The sequence below is a fragment of the Schistocerca piceifrons genome, chromosome 2 (assembly GCF_021461385.2).
Source record: "Schistocerca piceifrons isolate TAMUIC-IGC-003096 chromosome 2, iqSchPice1.1, whole genome shotgun sequence".
NCBI lineage: Eukaryota > Metazoa > Arthropoda > Insecta > Orthoptera > Acrididae > Schistocerca > Schistocerca piceifrons.
The window spans coordinates 431,084,776-431,101,843 of record NC_060139.1 but is presented as its reverse complement, the minus strand read 5'-3'; positions in this window follow the sequence as shown (position 1 = coordinate 431,101,843).

The window sequence follows — 17,068 nt, the reverse complement described above, 5'->3', positions numbered from 1 at the left end:
TAATAAATTTCGGCTAGTAACAGCGAATACTCTGTTCAGGAATCACAAGAGGAGCAGGTATACATGGAAATGGGCGGATGATATGGGAAGATTTCGGTTACATTACATCATGGTCAAACAGAGATTCGGCAATCAGATTCTGGATTGTAAGGCGTATCCAGGAGCAGATATAGACTCAGATCAAAATGTAGTAGTGATGAAGCGTAGGTTGAAGTTTAAGAGATTAGTCAGGAACAATCAATACGCAAAGAAGTGAGACACGGAAGTACTAAGGAACGACGAGATACGCTTGAAGTTCTCTAAAGCTGTACACACAGAGGAATGGACGTCTCTAAGAAGGGCAATCACAGAAGCTGGAAAGAAAAGCAAAGGTACAAAGAAAGCAACTGCAAATCAGCTGGTCGATGAAAGAAGGAAGTACAAAAATGTTCCGGGAAATTCAGGAGTACAGATATACAAGTCACTGAGGAAGGAAATAAATAGGAAATACAGGGAAACTAAGATGAAATGGCTGCATGAAAAACGCGAAGAAATCGAAAAAGAAATGGTAGTTGGAAGCACTGACTCAGCATGTAGGAAAGTCAAAAAAACCTTGGGTGAAATTAAAAGCAGGTTGCCAACATTAAGAGTGCAACGGGAATTCTATTGGGAAATGCAGAGGAGATAGCGGGTACGTGGAAGGAGTACACTGAAAGCCTCTGTGAGAGGGAAGATTTGTGATAGAAGAAGAGGAGTCGATTTGGAAGATATATGGTATCCACTGTTAAAATCAGAATTTAAGAGAACTTCGGAGGACTTAATATCAAATAAGGCAGAAGGGATCGTAATCATTAAGGGAAGAGGCAACAAAATTACTGTTCACGTTGGTGTGTAGAATGTATGAGTCTGGCAATATACCGCCTAACTTTCGGAAAAATATCATCCATACAATTCTGAAGACTGCAAGAGCTCACAAACGCGAGAATTACCGCACAACCAGCTTAACAGCTCATGCATCCAAGTTGCTGACAAGAATAATATACAGAAGAATGGCAAACAAAAATGAGGATGTGTTAGATGACGAGCAGTTTGGCTTTAGGAAACGTAATTGCACCAGAGAGGCAATTCTGACATTGCGGTTGATAATGGAAGCAAGACAAATAAAAATCAAGACACTTTCATAGGATGTATCGACTAGAAAAAGCGTTCGACAGTGTAAAATGGTGCAAGATGGTCGAAATTCTGAGAAAAATAGGGGTACGTTATAGGGAGAGACGAGTAATATACAATATGTACAAGAACCGGAGGATGTAAAACGGTGATATAGTCTTTCGCCCCTTCTGTTCAATCCGTACATCGAAGAAGTAATGATGGAAATAAAAGAAAGGTTCAGGAGTGGAATTAAAATTCAAGATGAAAAGTTATCAGTGATAGGATTCGCTGACGATATTGTTATCCTGAGTGAATATGAAGAGGAATTACATGATCTGCTGAATGGAATGGACAGTCTAATGAGTACAGAATATGGACTAAGAGTAAATCGAAGAAAGACTAAAGTAACGAGAAGCAGCAGAAATGAGAACAGCAAGAAACTGAACATCAGGATTGATGGTCAAGAAGTAAACGAAGTTAAGGAATTCTGCTACCTAGGAAACAAAATAACCAATGACGGACGGAGCAAGGATGACATCAAAATCTGACTAGCACTGGCAAAAAGGGCATTCCTGGCCAAGAGAAGTCTACTGATATCAAACATAGACCTTAATTTGAGGAAGACATTTCCTAGAATATACGTTTGTAGCACAGCTTTGTATGGTAGTGAAATGTGGACTGTGGGAACCCCGGAACAGAAGAGAATCGAAGCATTTGAGATATGGTGCTACAGACGAATGTTGAAAACTAGGTGGATTGAAAAAGTAAGGAATGAGGAGGTTCTGCGCAGAATCGGAGAGGAACGGAATATGTGGAAAACACTGACAAGGAGAAGAGGCAGGATGATAGGACATCTTTTAAGGCATCAGGAACTGACTTCCATGGTACCAGAGGGAGCTGCAGAGGGAAAAAACTGTAGTAGTGGAAGACAGAAATTAGAATACATCCTGCAGATAATTGAGGACGTAGGTTGCAAGTGCTACTCTGAGATGAAGTGGTTGGCACAGGAGAGAAATTCGTGACCAGTCAGGAGACCTATGACAAAAAAAAAAAAGAAGTAAAAGCGGTGTACTTCGAAGAGAAGTGTCCGTGATCGCTATCCATAGTAATTTGTACTTGCCACTATTTTGCGGGAAGAATGGTATAAATTCCTTTTAAAACCATAAATTACCTAGAATGGCTATAAACAGCCATTCCGAGACGACGACTGAAAGCTGTTTTGAGTGTCACGAAGATTCCTACACCGTATTAGGAATACTAATGTTTGGTGACGGACTGTCATTCAAGAGGACTGTGATGAAAAACAAGAGTACAACAGCTGCAAAAATCACTGCAATGCTGAATGTCGTATTCGCGATCTCTGTCAGCACCAAACATCACGAAGGGAGCTCCAAAAGCAGGGAAAACCACACATCAACGATGCAAATCCCTGTAACAGAAAAACGTGGTTCCGGATCCATAAAATCTGGACCACGGAGCAACAGAACAGAGTCATTTGGTTGGATAAATCTCGCTTCACACTGTTTCCAATTTCTAACCGAGTTCACATTCTAAGAGAGAAACATGGCGGTAGTTCTGTGACGATTTGGTCAGAAATGTCGTGGTCTTGCATGAGTCCCACAGCTACTGTTGTGGCGTAACAAGCTAGTTACGCCACACTGAGAAGGGAGCCGAAAGGCACGCGTACACACACGCCGACTGGCGTCAAGTCTGGAACAGGATGCGTTATGACTGCTATAAAGAAACTACGTAGCTTTGGAATATACTTAACTTTACTCTTTGTTGGTTTACAACGTTCTTCTGGAGACATTTATACGATAACTCTCAACTAGGTAAGGCTAATGGCGCCTTGCTAGGTCGTAGCCATGGACTTAGCAGAAGGCTATTCTAACTGACTCTCGGCAAATGAGAGGAAGGCTTCGTCCGTATTGTCGCTAGCAATGTCGTCCGTACAACTGGGCCGAGTTCTAGTCCGTAACTCGAGACCTGCCTTGTGGTGGCGCTCGGTCTGCGATCACACAGTGGCGACACGCGGGTCCGACGTGTACTAAATGGACCGCGGCCGATTTAAGCTACCACCTAGCAAGTGTGGTGTCTGGCTGTGACACCACAGCTACCATGCAAGGTGGCATGATTGCCAAGGTTTTTGTGACCGCTTTAGTACAGCTTTTGTTCCCCCCTGATGACGCTGCTTTCCAATACGACAGTGCCCCGTTCACAAAGCTCTCATTGTCCAGGGCTGGTTCTCTGAGCACAAGTATTGAACTGTAGCGTCTCCCCCGGCCATCACAGTCACCAGATCTCAATATTATAGGGCCTTTGTGGTCTACTTAGGAGAGAAGGACGAGTGACCGCTGTCCACTTCCATCATCGTTACCTGAGCTTGGCACTACTTAGAAAGAAGAAAGGTACAAAAATCCCGTGAAATCAAACAGAACCTGTCTTTAGCCATTCCAAATCGACGACTGGAGGCCGTATTGAATGCCAACGGGTTTCCTACACCGTATTAGTCAGTGTAATGTGTAGGTTTTTACCCATCCCATCCAATATCTGTGCTGTAGGTGATTCATTGTGGTAGGTCATTGTATGCCGTTTGTAGTGACTGTGCTGCTTCTATTATTTTTATCATTGTTTACATGTGTAATGTCAACGTGTTTGCATGTATACGTTAGCGTGGTTTGGTTCCTTTGTCTCACCTTTTGTGTCTTTTTCTGTTAAATTTATGTACCATTTTTTCTTTGTCTTTATATTCATTTTAATGCTATCTGCTTTATAGTGGCGAGCTCTTTTTCGTAATCAGAGGTCTATAGGGGTTAAGTTGACAACACTACCGACACAAAAATGCACAGAGAAACTTTATCCGGGAGTATACAAACAAGCAGCAGTAGTGCCAAAGTGTGTCGTATTTCACATAAAGAAATGAGATTAGGCAAAGCCACCAGTGCCAGACTAATGAATACCTCAAAAATTTCCAAGCAGATGACATTTCCTGATGTAAGCGAAAATCGGACCTATAATACTGTCAGTAAAATTACATACTAATAATACAAAATAAGAGTTAAATGAATAATTTAATAACAAAGGTTCTATTCTAACGTATCTAATTGATGTAAACGACAAATAATTATGCTGAATGATGTTTATTCAAGAAAGGACATCTCAAACAAATGGGAAGTGCTCCTACGATACTGGCAAAATAATAAACTGTTCATCAAATTAAAACACAGGTATGCCAAAGTATAAGGTACTGATGCTGCATTAATTTGCTGTGTAAATGTGGAGAATACGATGTCCTGCAAACATTTGCATAATGAAAGAGAGATAAAAGAAGTTATAAATGAAGAAATAAAATAGATACAGAATCGAAACTTTTAGAGATGATAGCTTTTGTGCAATGACATCATTGGAGGCAACGTTTGTTGAACACACGTGAAGCGATTAAAAATTGTTAATTCAGAGGGTCACTGTGAAAATGTTTAATTGCAATCGCCGTGAGACATTAACTTGTGCAACTTTAAAGATATTGAGATATTGGATGCTGCTCATTTTTCTAAAATCGTAAATGTATTCAGATTTGCGGTAATATTTGACTGTGAGTTATTGTCGAATCTCAAAGAGCTGTAACTTAGTCATCTGTAAGATTGTCTGACACTCCACCATTTCTTGGAAATCTCATACACAAAGGCCATGCGAGTAACAGTAGTCCAAATTCTCAGCTTAGGGATTTTCCCCGTTTCCGGAAGCGCGCTCCTTGTCTCTGCATCTGGATTCGCTCATACCCGTCACCTAGCCGGAAGCCGGAACTGCCGCGGTGCTCCCTGGCACCTGCGCCCACTAGCGTTCAGCCATTCATCTTACCTCGTACCAATACTGGGCGGCCGATTAGCTCGTCTAAATATGACTTTACAGATGCTACTGAGAACAGATGAACCTTATAAGCACCATGATCTTAAGGAGCCCTTTAATACAGGTAGTTGCACAATAACTCCCATCACTGTTCCGAGCAGAGGACAAAAATTATATTAATAAAGCCTAACTTCTATTTAAACTATTAGTCAGCATTTGAAGTAGGTACTAAATTATTTAGAACCTGCCTTTAGAAGAAGCAGTTATTCATATCAAAATGTCAGCTTACAAAATAGGTCACCTGTGAAAAAAATACAGGGAGTTTGTGGAAGATTTGAATCCTCCACTTGTCACAGTAATATCACATGTGATCAATTACACAATGCAGTCATTACGAGGAAGGCCCCAGTCCCATGGAACATAGAAGCAATTGTCTTCCAGCAACAGAGAACAGTCAACAAGAATAAAGCGGTTCCAGGTGATGGCAAGAAACGATTCTTCCCGACTGATGACTTACTCGAATCATGTAAAGTATACAAGAACATATGGGCAGCCTATGAATTTGACAAGATTGAAAAGAAGTTTAACAATAACAGGGGAAGCGTTAAATTACATACACTGTGTGATCAAAGGTATGCGTACACATGGCTGAAAATGACTTACAAGTTCGTGGCGCCCTCAATCGCTAATGTGCAGCCCATTCTTCACGGAGGGCTGCACTGAGGAGAGGTGCCGATGTCGGTCGGTGAGTCCGGGCACGAATTCGGCGTACCGAAACATCCCCAAGGTGTTCTATAGGATTCAGGTCGGGACTTTGTGCAGGCCAGTTCACTACAGGGATGTTATCGTGTCCGCCACAGGCCGTGCATTATGAACAGTTGCTAGATCGTACTAAAAGATACAACCGCCATCCCCGAATTGCTCTTCAACAGTGGGAAGCAAGAAGGTGCTTAAAACATCAATTTAGGCCTGTGCTGTGATAGTGCCACGCAAAACAACAAGGGCTCCAAACCCTCTCCATGGGAAACAACGACCACACCATAACACCACCACCTCCGAATTTTACTGTTGGCATTACACACGCTGGGAGATAACGTTCACCGGGCATTCGCCATAACCACGCCCTGCCATCGGATCGCCCAATTGTGTACCGTGATTCGTCACTCCACACAACGTTTTTCCACTGTTCAATCGTCCAATGCTTACGCTCCTTACATCAAGCGAGGCGTTGTTTGGCATTTACCGGCGTGATGTGTAGCTTATGAGCAGCCACTCGACCGAGAAATCCAAGTTTTCTCACCTCCCGCATGTCATAGTACTTGCATTGGATCCTGATGCAGCTTGTAATTCCTGTGTGATGGTCTGGATAGATGTCTGACTATTACACATTACGACCCTCTCCAACAGTCGGCAGTATCTGTCGGTCAACAGACGAGGTCGGCCTGTTGGCTTTTGTTCAGTACGTGCCCCTTCACGTTTCCACTTCACTATCGCATCGGAAACAGTGGACCTAGGAATGTTTAGGAGTATGGAAATCTTACGTACAGACGTATGACACAAGTGACACCCAATCGCGTAACCACGTTCGAATTCCGTGAGTTCCGCGGAGCGCCCCATTCTGCTCGCTCACAATGTCTAATGACTACTGAGGTCGCTGATATGGAGTACCTGGCAGCAGGTGGCAGCACAATACACCTAATATGAAACACGTATGGTTCTGGGGGTGTCCGGATACTTTTGATCACATACTGTAGATTGTGTCTCTTGCTGAAAAATAAACAGCGCTAAATCATAGGCCGAAGAGCTCTACGGTCCATTTCGACTCAAGCCGCAAAGACTGACAGCGTTCAGATGACGTTGTTGTGAAGTTCTTGCAGTTTTTTGAAGCAGGTAACTTCAGTGAAGTTTTATAGATTCTGGCGATTTCTCTTGCAGCAAGGGACGAGATAAACGGAAAATTTCGCAAAAGACCATTACTTAAATGCCCAATAACTTAGGTTACCAGTGAGACCTCCTTGTTAGTATGCAGCGTCATGGCATCCAATTTTCTTCGCTGCCTCCTGTGTGAAGTAGTTGCCACAGCGAAGGCTCGTCAAAGTGATGAATGGAAGAGTTGGAAAGTTCTGGGGCTTCATTCAATTTCACTCAGTAAAAGCTCCCTGGAAGCTCAAAATGTTTAATAAATCGTATCGTGCTGATAACAGTGCAACATTACTGTTTATTCTTTTATGAAACGCAAAATAAACGCTCCGAGCTACAATTGGTTGGTTGGTTTTTTGGGGGAAGAGACCAAACAGCGAGGTCATCGGTCTCATCGGATTAGGGAAGGACAGGGAAGGAAGTCGGCCGTGCCCTTTCAGAGGAACCATCCCAGCATTTGCCTGGAGCGATTTAGGGAAATCACGGAAAACCTAAATCAGGATGGCCGGACGCGGGATTGAACCGTCGTCCTCCCGAATGCGAGTCCACCGAGCTACAATTGTGGAATTATCGGATAGAGAGTCCGCCTGAGATTTAATATCAACAGCGCTTGCATTACCCAGCAGTAGCATGATATCTGTATTGTTGTTCTAAAAAGGCAGGCTTTAATTGATCGCCGAATCATAAACGCTTAATTTACTACATATTGGCCTGTCTAATTTTAACTCCGTATGCTGAATATCTGCACACGAATTCATCGCTCATTTCTGCAGGATACGCCATACATCTTTCGGAGACAAAGTATCTCAAATATTTTAAATTAGAGATACTACTACTGAATGTATCGCACACAAACAATTCGTACCTGAATTCAAAGGTATTTTGAAGCTTTTAAGGGAACTACGTCCAGAAGAAATCTGTGTGTTTTTTATGACTATTTCATAAAAGTCCTAATTTATTTGCTGTTCGCCCACCAGAGTTATTTAAACGTGTTTATTCACTGATATAAATGACAAATGATGTGAACTGTCCAGTGAACAGACGAGCCGCACTTTCTACTTAACATGGGCAAATACAACTGTAAAATGTAATAGCTGATTATACTAACTAATAATTCACCTAAACAATGGCCGTCGGTGGAGAATTTAACTATTATGATTATTCGTTTTCTCTTGCTTTGAAAATGGGTTAGACATGATGCATCACAATTAATAGCGAAAACTGACAAAAGCGAAAGTATACGACACTAGAAGCAAAGTAGAGGCAAGTATGAGCACGATCAGGAAGAAACGAATCTCTTTCTTTGGACATCTGCTGAGAAGACCAGAAAACAGAATAGAGAAACTGTGGAATAGTAACAGCAACATTAACGGGATCACAGAAATTAAGGGACTTATAAGAGAACTCAAAATTACAGTAGATGACATTAAAAAAATAGAGAGAGAGAGAGAGAGAAAACGGAATACTGCAAGACACAGTAACCCGATTACAAACGAAGATCAACAAAAGCACTACAGAAAGAGTGATCTAAGACGAAGAAAGAAAGAAATTATCTGTAAGATTGAAGACATATTCGGCAAAGAGAAGAGCAAAACACCCTTCATATAAAAATAAATTATAAAAATCCTCTTATTAACAATGTAATACTAGATTGTTTTACTGAATTACTATCGAACTGGACTGTGTATTGAATAACAACTTGTATACACCTTTGTATAACTGACTAGAACAGTCCGAAGAAGACCATAAAATAAAAAACAAAAATTAGTAAACTAGAAGGGAAAACGTTCCACTAAATACGGATGTGCAAACGAGCTGTGGGATAATTGCTAATGTGTGGTTATGAAACTCCGTTGATTTCAATATGAATATAGTGATAATTCGTGCAAATATATTTTAAGTGTAAACTTGTCGATTAAATTCCCATCTAATTAGGCTCAAATTTCACCCAAGGCGCTGTTTAACAACGTATCACTGCCTCAAATGGATGTAATTCTGTCATCGACCTACCTTTAAGAAGGATGTATGGTTTAGGGCCGAAATATCTGAAGAAGAAATGTTGATGTCTGGGATTCAACCTCAAAATGTGATGGAATACAGTATTACTTAAGTACATCATTAATAAACTGTTTTAAAACGTACCCTAACATATTAGATAATTGCCACACTTTAATCCTAGTACCACAGAAAAGTTAAGTGAAATAGATGTTAGTATCAGTGGCGTTGAGAAACAGTTGAAATCGTTACAAGTGTCCGATGGTAACCCTATCAGATTCTGTATCCATCAAACAACTGAGTCAGTTACCTATAAACCTATCGTAGCACTCCGTATTCAGGCCACAAGTGGCCCATCGGGACCATCCGACCGCCGTGTCATCCTCAGGTGAGGATGCGGATAGGAGGGGCGTGTTGTCATCACACCGCTCTCCCGGTCGTTATGATATAAACCTATCATAGATCTCTCTAAAAAAAAAAAAAGAAAAAAAAACGTTCTCTATAGTTTGAAGAAGACATAGGTCACGCCCATCCACAAGAACGGTAACAGGCACGGTTCGCCGGGGCAATCAGCACGGATTTCGAAAACATCCGTTATATGAGACCCAACGAGCTCTTTTCTCGCACGACCTACCGAAAGCCATGGATGAAGGTAGCCATGTGATTGCAGTATTACTCGATTTCCGAAAAGCATTTGGCTCAGGAGCACTCCTATTCTCATTACCAAACGTAACTAAGGATTTTTCGGTATGAAGGACACAACAAGTTATCTTGGACGGAGAGTCAACGACTAATGTAGAATTAACTTTGGGATTTCTCCTGGGAAGAGCGTTGCGTCCCTTGTTGTTCATGTTGTATATTAATGACTTTACGGACAATATTAATAGTAACCTCAGATTTGAGGTTGAGATGATTCAGTTATCCATAATGAAGTACAGACTGAAAGAAGCTGTACAAATATTTAGTCAGATGTTGATACGATTTCAAAGTGGTGCAAAGATAGGCAACTCGCTTTAAATGTTCAGAAATGTAAACTTGTATTCTTCACAAAGCTAAAAAATGTAGTTTACTAGGACTGTAAAGTCGGAGAGCGACAGCTGGAATCATGGAATCATTTAACTCATACAAATACCGGGGTGTAACAGTTAGTTGGGATAATCACATAGCTCAGTCGTGGGTAAAGCTGGTGCAGATTTCTGTTTATTGGTATAATACTAAGGAAATTGAATCAATCTACAAAGGAGATTGTTTACAAGTTACTCGTATAAGCCATCCTAGAATACTGCTCAAGTCTGTGAGAGCCATACCAGAAAGGACTAACAGGGGATATCTCAAGTACACAGAGAAGGACAGCACGAATCAGCACATGTTTGTTCGACCCGCGGCAAGGTGTCACAGAGATGGTGTAAAACTGATTTGGGAGACTGTTGATAGATGTAAGCTATCCCGCGAAAGTCTATTCACAAAGTTTCAAGAACCGGCTTTACATTGTTATTCTAGCAGTATATTACAACTCATAACGTACCGCTCCCATAGGGATCGTAAGGACTAGCTCTCATTAATTACACTGCGCAGAGAGGTATTTAAACAATCATTCTTCCCGCGTCCCAAAGGTGAATGGAACGGGGAAAAGCTCTAATAACTGATACAATGAGACGTACCTCCTGCCATGCAGTTCACCCTGGTTTACTGGATGTGAATTTAGACGTAAGCGTAGAGTAAACGAAATAAATTTCCTGTATGAGTCTGCGATGCCAGCGGATATTTTGTGAAAAAACCCGTCCACACTATCTGATCAGAATTATAATATGTGGTGTCTCCATCCTTCACCTTTTAACGGCTTCAGATTTACTGGGGTTAATTTCAATGAGGCCTCTGAATGTCTGTGGAGAAATAGTAACCCAATCTTCCCCAGGAGCCGACAGTTTAAGTCTGGAGCGTAGTAGACATTCCAACATCCCATTGATGCTCCATATGGTTCATGTCGGGTCTCTGAGCAGACCAGTCCATTTCAGGACTGTTTTTGCCCATAAACCACTGGCCCACACTTGCTGCTTTCTGACAGGGTGTGCTGTTATGCGGAAGCAATCATCGTCTCTGAACTGTTCCTCTACTTTACACTGTACACTATGCTGTAAAATGTGTTACGTGATGAATGGCCGGATGGTGATGGCCAAATGAAAAAAAGATACTCTTTCATATTTAGCGGTTTTTTTTTTTCAAGAAAAAGAAGAGAACTACTCCATAACCATGAGAAACACCCTTCCCCCATACCATCTCCTTCGTACTCCACTGTAGGCACTGCACATGATGATGGCGGGTAACGTTCTACAGACTGCAGCAAATCCAAAACTTTCCATCCGATAGCTGTGGGATATGGAAGTGTGAATCATGACGCCACATTCCTCGTATCCAGTCATCCACTATGCAGTGCCGTCGCTCTTTACACCACCGCAAGCGGCTCCTAACACTGGCTACAGGAATAAGTGGCTTATGCGGGACTGTTCCAAACTGTATCCCATTCTTTTTAACTCATTACGAACAGTCAGTCTTTGTGCTTGCTGGAGTGCTGGTAGCACTTGGGAACTTACGAGTGATTATAACTAAATGTTTCCCTGAGACATTTAAGTCTCTTTTTGTTATCTACGATAATGATCGAAGCAGCAAAATGAATTACGTCCAATGCTGGAGTGCTTGCCAATATCCGAGAGGCCTGGCAGTAGTGACAATATGTAAGGGAAAAATGATGTTCGTGTTGGGGAGGGTATTCAGCTTAGGTAGTTCCTGCAGCAATATCGACCAACGTACTTCGGTGGTGTAATGGTTAGCATTTCTCCCTAACAAGCAAGAAGACCCGCATTCGAGTCTCGGTCGCAGCACAAATTTTAATTCATTTCGTCTGCTTCGATCATTACGAGTGATTCTTTCCACCGATTTCATACTTTTTTTTTGCAACCACGCCCCGCAGTGGTTCACGGTCTCTATCCGTCTTTACATGAGGCGTGGCCTGTTATGATTTAGTTGCGGTTGTTCCTTTGTGTTCCCGCTTCACAATCACATCACTAGCACTCGACTTTGGCAGCTTTAGAAAGATCCAAGTGTCTCTGATGGTGTGTTACTCAAGTGTTATCCAATGGCAAGTCCACGTTCGAAGTCACTCAGCTCTCCTGAAAGACCCTTTCTGTTGTTACTGCTTCTTTATGGTCAACACAGTACTCCCCGCCTCCTCTAAAACTGGCAGGTCCGCCTGTCGTGACATCTGCTCCACGTTACATAGTGGTGTCCGAAAACTGTTGATCAGATTGCTTAATATACTTATTTATTTATAGCGCCGCTTCGGCTACTGTCATTATCATATCTTTCATTAAGACGAAAGGAATATAAGAGATGTTTGGTATAAATTATCAAGCGGGAAGAGGTGAAAAATAAAAAAAGTTAATTTTTCTTTAAAGTTAACATCAACTGAGACAGGTTAGCGTTTGACGCCCCGCTTAGGGATCTGTTTATTGAAACTGACAGTGTATGTTGTTTTACAAAGTCTAAATTTCTGTGAGTTAATTCTTTAAATTTTTAACTATTTCATTTTTCGTATTTTGTCGCAAGGTAATGCGTAACAAAAGCCTCTCAACCTTACGTTCTTTTAATCCTAATTACAGGTTGATGATGGCAGTAGCCGAAACTACGTTATAAATAAAGAAATATATTAAGTAATCTACACAATCTGATTAAAAGTATCATGACACCCCTGCGTAGAGTGGACTCCACATCACGAGAGGCTTACATTAGCAGTAAAATGTGCCGAAGCCCCATCGTGTACGTACGAAATCTTCAACAGTGAATGAAGTCAGTACAATTAGCTGGAGACATAATAGAAAAATTTACTTTTCAAATACATAACCACACACTAGTGATTATCTTGCAAACAGCTCGTTTGTCAGCCCGTGCTTCTCAGAATGTTTTAGCTTTTACTATCGTATACTTCCTCCCGTGTCAGTTCCCTTCATCAATTACGACACACCTTCCAGAATTACTGAAAATTTCTTTTTTCTTTTAAACACTGACCTGGTGGGTATCAAGTTGCATTCCGACCATCCGGCTTTACGTTTTCGTCGGTTATGATAAGTGGATCAAAGTGAACGCCGCATTGGTTGCTCTGTAAAGGGCGCAATGAATTCCTCCCTCATTCTTGGCCATCCCGGGCTTCTCGTCTTTCTTTAATAACCTTATCTCCAACGGGATTGTTTCCCCGTCACTTTTGTATCTTCCTGTATTAGGACACTTCAAATGGTGAAAACGCTGAAACTGAAATCTTAAGTAAATACATGAACGCTGGTCTTGGCACTTCACTTGTTCATACAATGTGTGTAGCTGATGTTTACTTCTCCTTTCCCTTACGTAGGAAGTAACTGAGCAATGCACTGACATTCCATAATGACGAAATGGCGACTTCATCTGCAGGGCACAAGTAGCGGGTAGCTATAATGAAAGTGCGACTTCTCACGGTGGTTCAGTGTGGGCTATAATTATCATAAACCGGCGTACGGTCTCCCTTCCACATAGCCATACTGTTCACTCACTTTATCGCTTGTCAACGACAAAGTGGATGTCATACCGTGATACAACCTCTGTACATCTCCAGATTCTCACGTTGTGACCAAAATTGGAACTTCTTTTTTTCCAGAGTAAATCGATTTCGCTTTGACGCATAGGGTGCCTACCACTCTGGACCTCCGCGAGCAGCTGCACTTCAGTTATAACCACCTGGTATCTGCCATCTTTACGTGGCCGGAACAGATCGACTGCTGCCACAACAAAACGGCCATGAAATATTTAGCGCCGTTGCAAAGATGCAAGACATTGTAATCCAAGGAAAAAAAATTGTGAAAGCACAACCAAAGACGCGCTTCCTTCACGGTTTTTAAAAAATAAAAAATAAAAAAGAGGGAGGGAAAACCAAAGTGACTTCACGGCACCCTTTCAAAAAGTTGGAGCTCGAAGGAGTTGAGCAGTCTGTGCGTGGGGCTCTTGACAGTGACTACAGAGAACTTTTTCACTGTGGAATGTGATACAATTTTTTGTTGAGAAAGTGAAGATTTCAGTCTCTCTGCACCTCTCTCGAGGAGCATCATGTTATGTGCAGTCCCTTCTCTCATATGTATCACTATGGAGAAGAACTTCCCATCACTGCTTCTTTGCTTCTTTCATCTGCGCGAGAGCTGCTAACTTAGTATCGCTTTTATGCACTCACTTTAACCTTTTTGTAACAAACGAGCCCGCATCTCGTGGTCGTGGGGTAGCGTTCTCGCTTCCCACGCCCGGGTTCCCGGGTTCGATTCCCGGCCGGGTAAGGGATTTTCTCTGCCTCGTGATGGCTGGGTGTTGTGTGATGTCCTTAGGTTAGTTAGGTTTAAGTAGTTCTAAGTTCTAGGGGACTGATGACCATAGATGTTAAGTCCCATAGTGCTCAGAGCCATTGACAAACGAGGTGGTCTAGTGACTAATGCAATGGATTGGTTTAAATACCCGTCCGTCTATGCAGACCCAAGTTTCCCGTATTTTCCCTACATTTGTTGAGCCAAATGCGAGGATAGTCTCTTTGAAAGAACACAGCCGATTTCCTGTAGCATGTAAAATCTGTAGTAGGGAAGTCAAATGGAAGACATAGACTTTTTGGGAAGGTTCTGGGAAAGCACACTGCATCTGTAAAGAAAATAGCAAACAGAACGTTTCTACGACCAATTATAGATTATTGATCCTGCTTTTGCAATCCTTAACAACTACGCATGGCAGCAGACACCAAATGAGGTCGAAAATTTGCCACTAGGGTCCTGACAGATCGGCGTCGCCCATACGATAGCGTGACAATGATTCTTCGGTAACTTATGTGGGCATTTAAAGCAGAAAAGTGACATTGTTCTCGCGAAACCTTTTAAATTTAGAGAGGAAGAGAGTGCGGCAGTTCCCGCGCCGTCATTGCAAAGAGGTCGTGAGAATAACACAAAAAGAGATTAGGGCGCGTATACAACCATAAGCTTAGCCATTTCTAAATGGCGCAATTAGGATAGAAAGTCACAAACGTTATTACGACTTGCCACACTATACCGTGGCTTGTCCTTCTAAGTACATGATCTTACATATTCTCTGCTGGCTAAGTGAAACTGTCTCCCGCACTGGTAATGTAAAGTGCTTTAAAAGTATTCCAAAAACACCATTCATGCTGCTCATATGGCCAAACCACATCAGATGTTTTTTTTGGGTGACGTAACAGATATCCCTATCAATTATCATCCCTCGTCGGATAACGTCCTCTTTTGTCCTATCCATCCTAGAGGAATCTGAATATTCTTCGTCACATCGTACACTTTTGTAAAAGCTTATTACAGAATATTTATCAATTACAGAATATATAATGGCCAGGTCTAACATCTATTTAGGATCAGTCTTAAACCTATTTTATGATTATGGGGTTTCGACAAGATAAAACGCACGCAGTGATCTCCACAAGAACCTCGGAAATTCTAATGAGGTATCTTTTACATTAGATACGATCCAACAACTACTACTGTAATGAATATATATTCTACATATCATTCACTATGAAGTGAAATGCTGTGAATAACGTATTTGCTACAAATCTCCTCAATAACTTATTTGCTATAAATCTCCTCAACGTCTGTTACAGATTTAATTTCATATCGATTTCCTTGTAGACGGTGAGGTTTTCCTCTGCGGAATGAGTAGTATTGTAGACAACATTTTATAAATTCGGCTCACTAATCCTTTTTTAAATTTCTGATTTGTTCCTTTCCTAACTTTTCGAGTTGCTTTCTGGTAAAAGTGTCGTTCGCTCTTCCAGAAAACAGGACCCTCGTAGTTGGCTTGCGTAAGCCTCTTTCGCAGCGAGCAAAGCCACTTATTAATATTTAAGAAACTTCTCTGGCTCATTAGTAATTTCCCCCGTCGACTCACAACAACGCTAAGACAGAGTGTCAGTTAATTTTAAAAAAATCCAACAAGAATGTCATTCTCGATGCATTTGCTTCGTCACCAGCAACAATGTCTGCAGTAACTGGACTTTCAAAGAAGAAAAAAGAAACGAAGAAAAGGAAAAAGTTAAGGAAGAGGATAAGTTTATGAGTAAATAAAGTAAGTGCTTAGAGAGTAGTAAAAAGCGGTTATGAAAGCTCATTATTAAAGTAAATAGCTCCTTCAAATGCTAAAAATTACATTTGTATTTACTAAACAAATATTTTACTATAGGAGCATCTGGCTCTAATTTGCGAGCATAGTATACAGCTAAAATCTGGCTCTAATTTGTGAGCATAGTATACAGCTAAAACTTTCACCTCCATTTCCCTACGTATAAATTATTGTTCCCCATTAAGTACTGAGAGATTTTGAGCACTCTTGTCATGCGGTCAGGTACAATGGCATCGCCTGGAAGTCTTCGATTATACTGTCAGTTATACCTTACATGAAATTTAGCGAATGTTTAAAGGTAATTCGAGAAAAATAGGTCTCAGATTCAGTGATTTACGAAAATTCTGTAAAGACAGTGCGCATGTGCGAGACACTATCTATAAAATACTAACGATCCGTATTAGCGACTGTATGCCAAGTGTGTATTACCACACAAAATCGGGCTAAAGGATGAGACCAAGAAAGTTCCAAAGGACGAAACCTGCTTCGTTAGACACTACAAGTGTGCGAAAGTACAGTATTTCGGAAGCAGATTGTGTCACTTTTTAATAGGCTGCTAGACACATCTCAGACTCAGACCATGAAAGTACATTAATCGAGTTGAGATATATCAAGGAGTAAGGAAGCAAAATATCTGTCACAGACAGCGTCTTTTGGTGTCGCCTGCGGTGTACGCGTGGAGATGTCAGCGAAGGCAGGCTGTTTCACTCAACATCACTCTCAGTGGAAGAATTCCCCGCATAAGTACACGTCCCGATTGCTGCACAGCTGGTTACGATTTTGACAGAAGATGCTCACTGCAACTACGTAACTGATCTGAGGTCCTCGTACTCGACTTCTCAATTGCGTGAAGAGCTCTACGACGATAAATTTGTCTAATTTTTTAAATAGTTTGGTTTTTGGGAATCAGGGTGCATATTTCTAGAACATAGCATTCTGAACTTAAAGATTTTCCCACTGCGTTCCAATAGTTTAA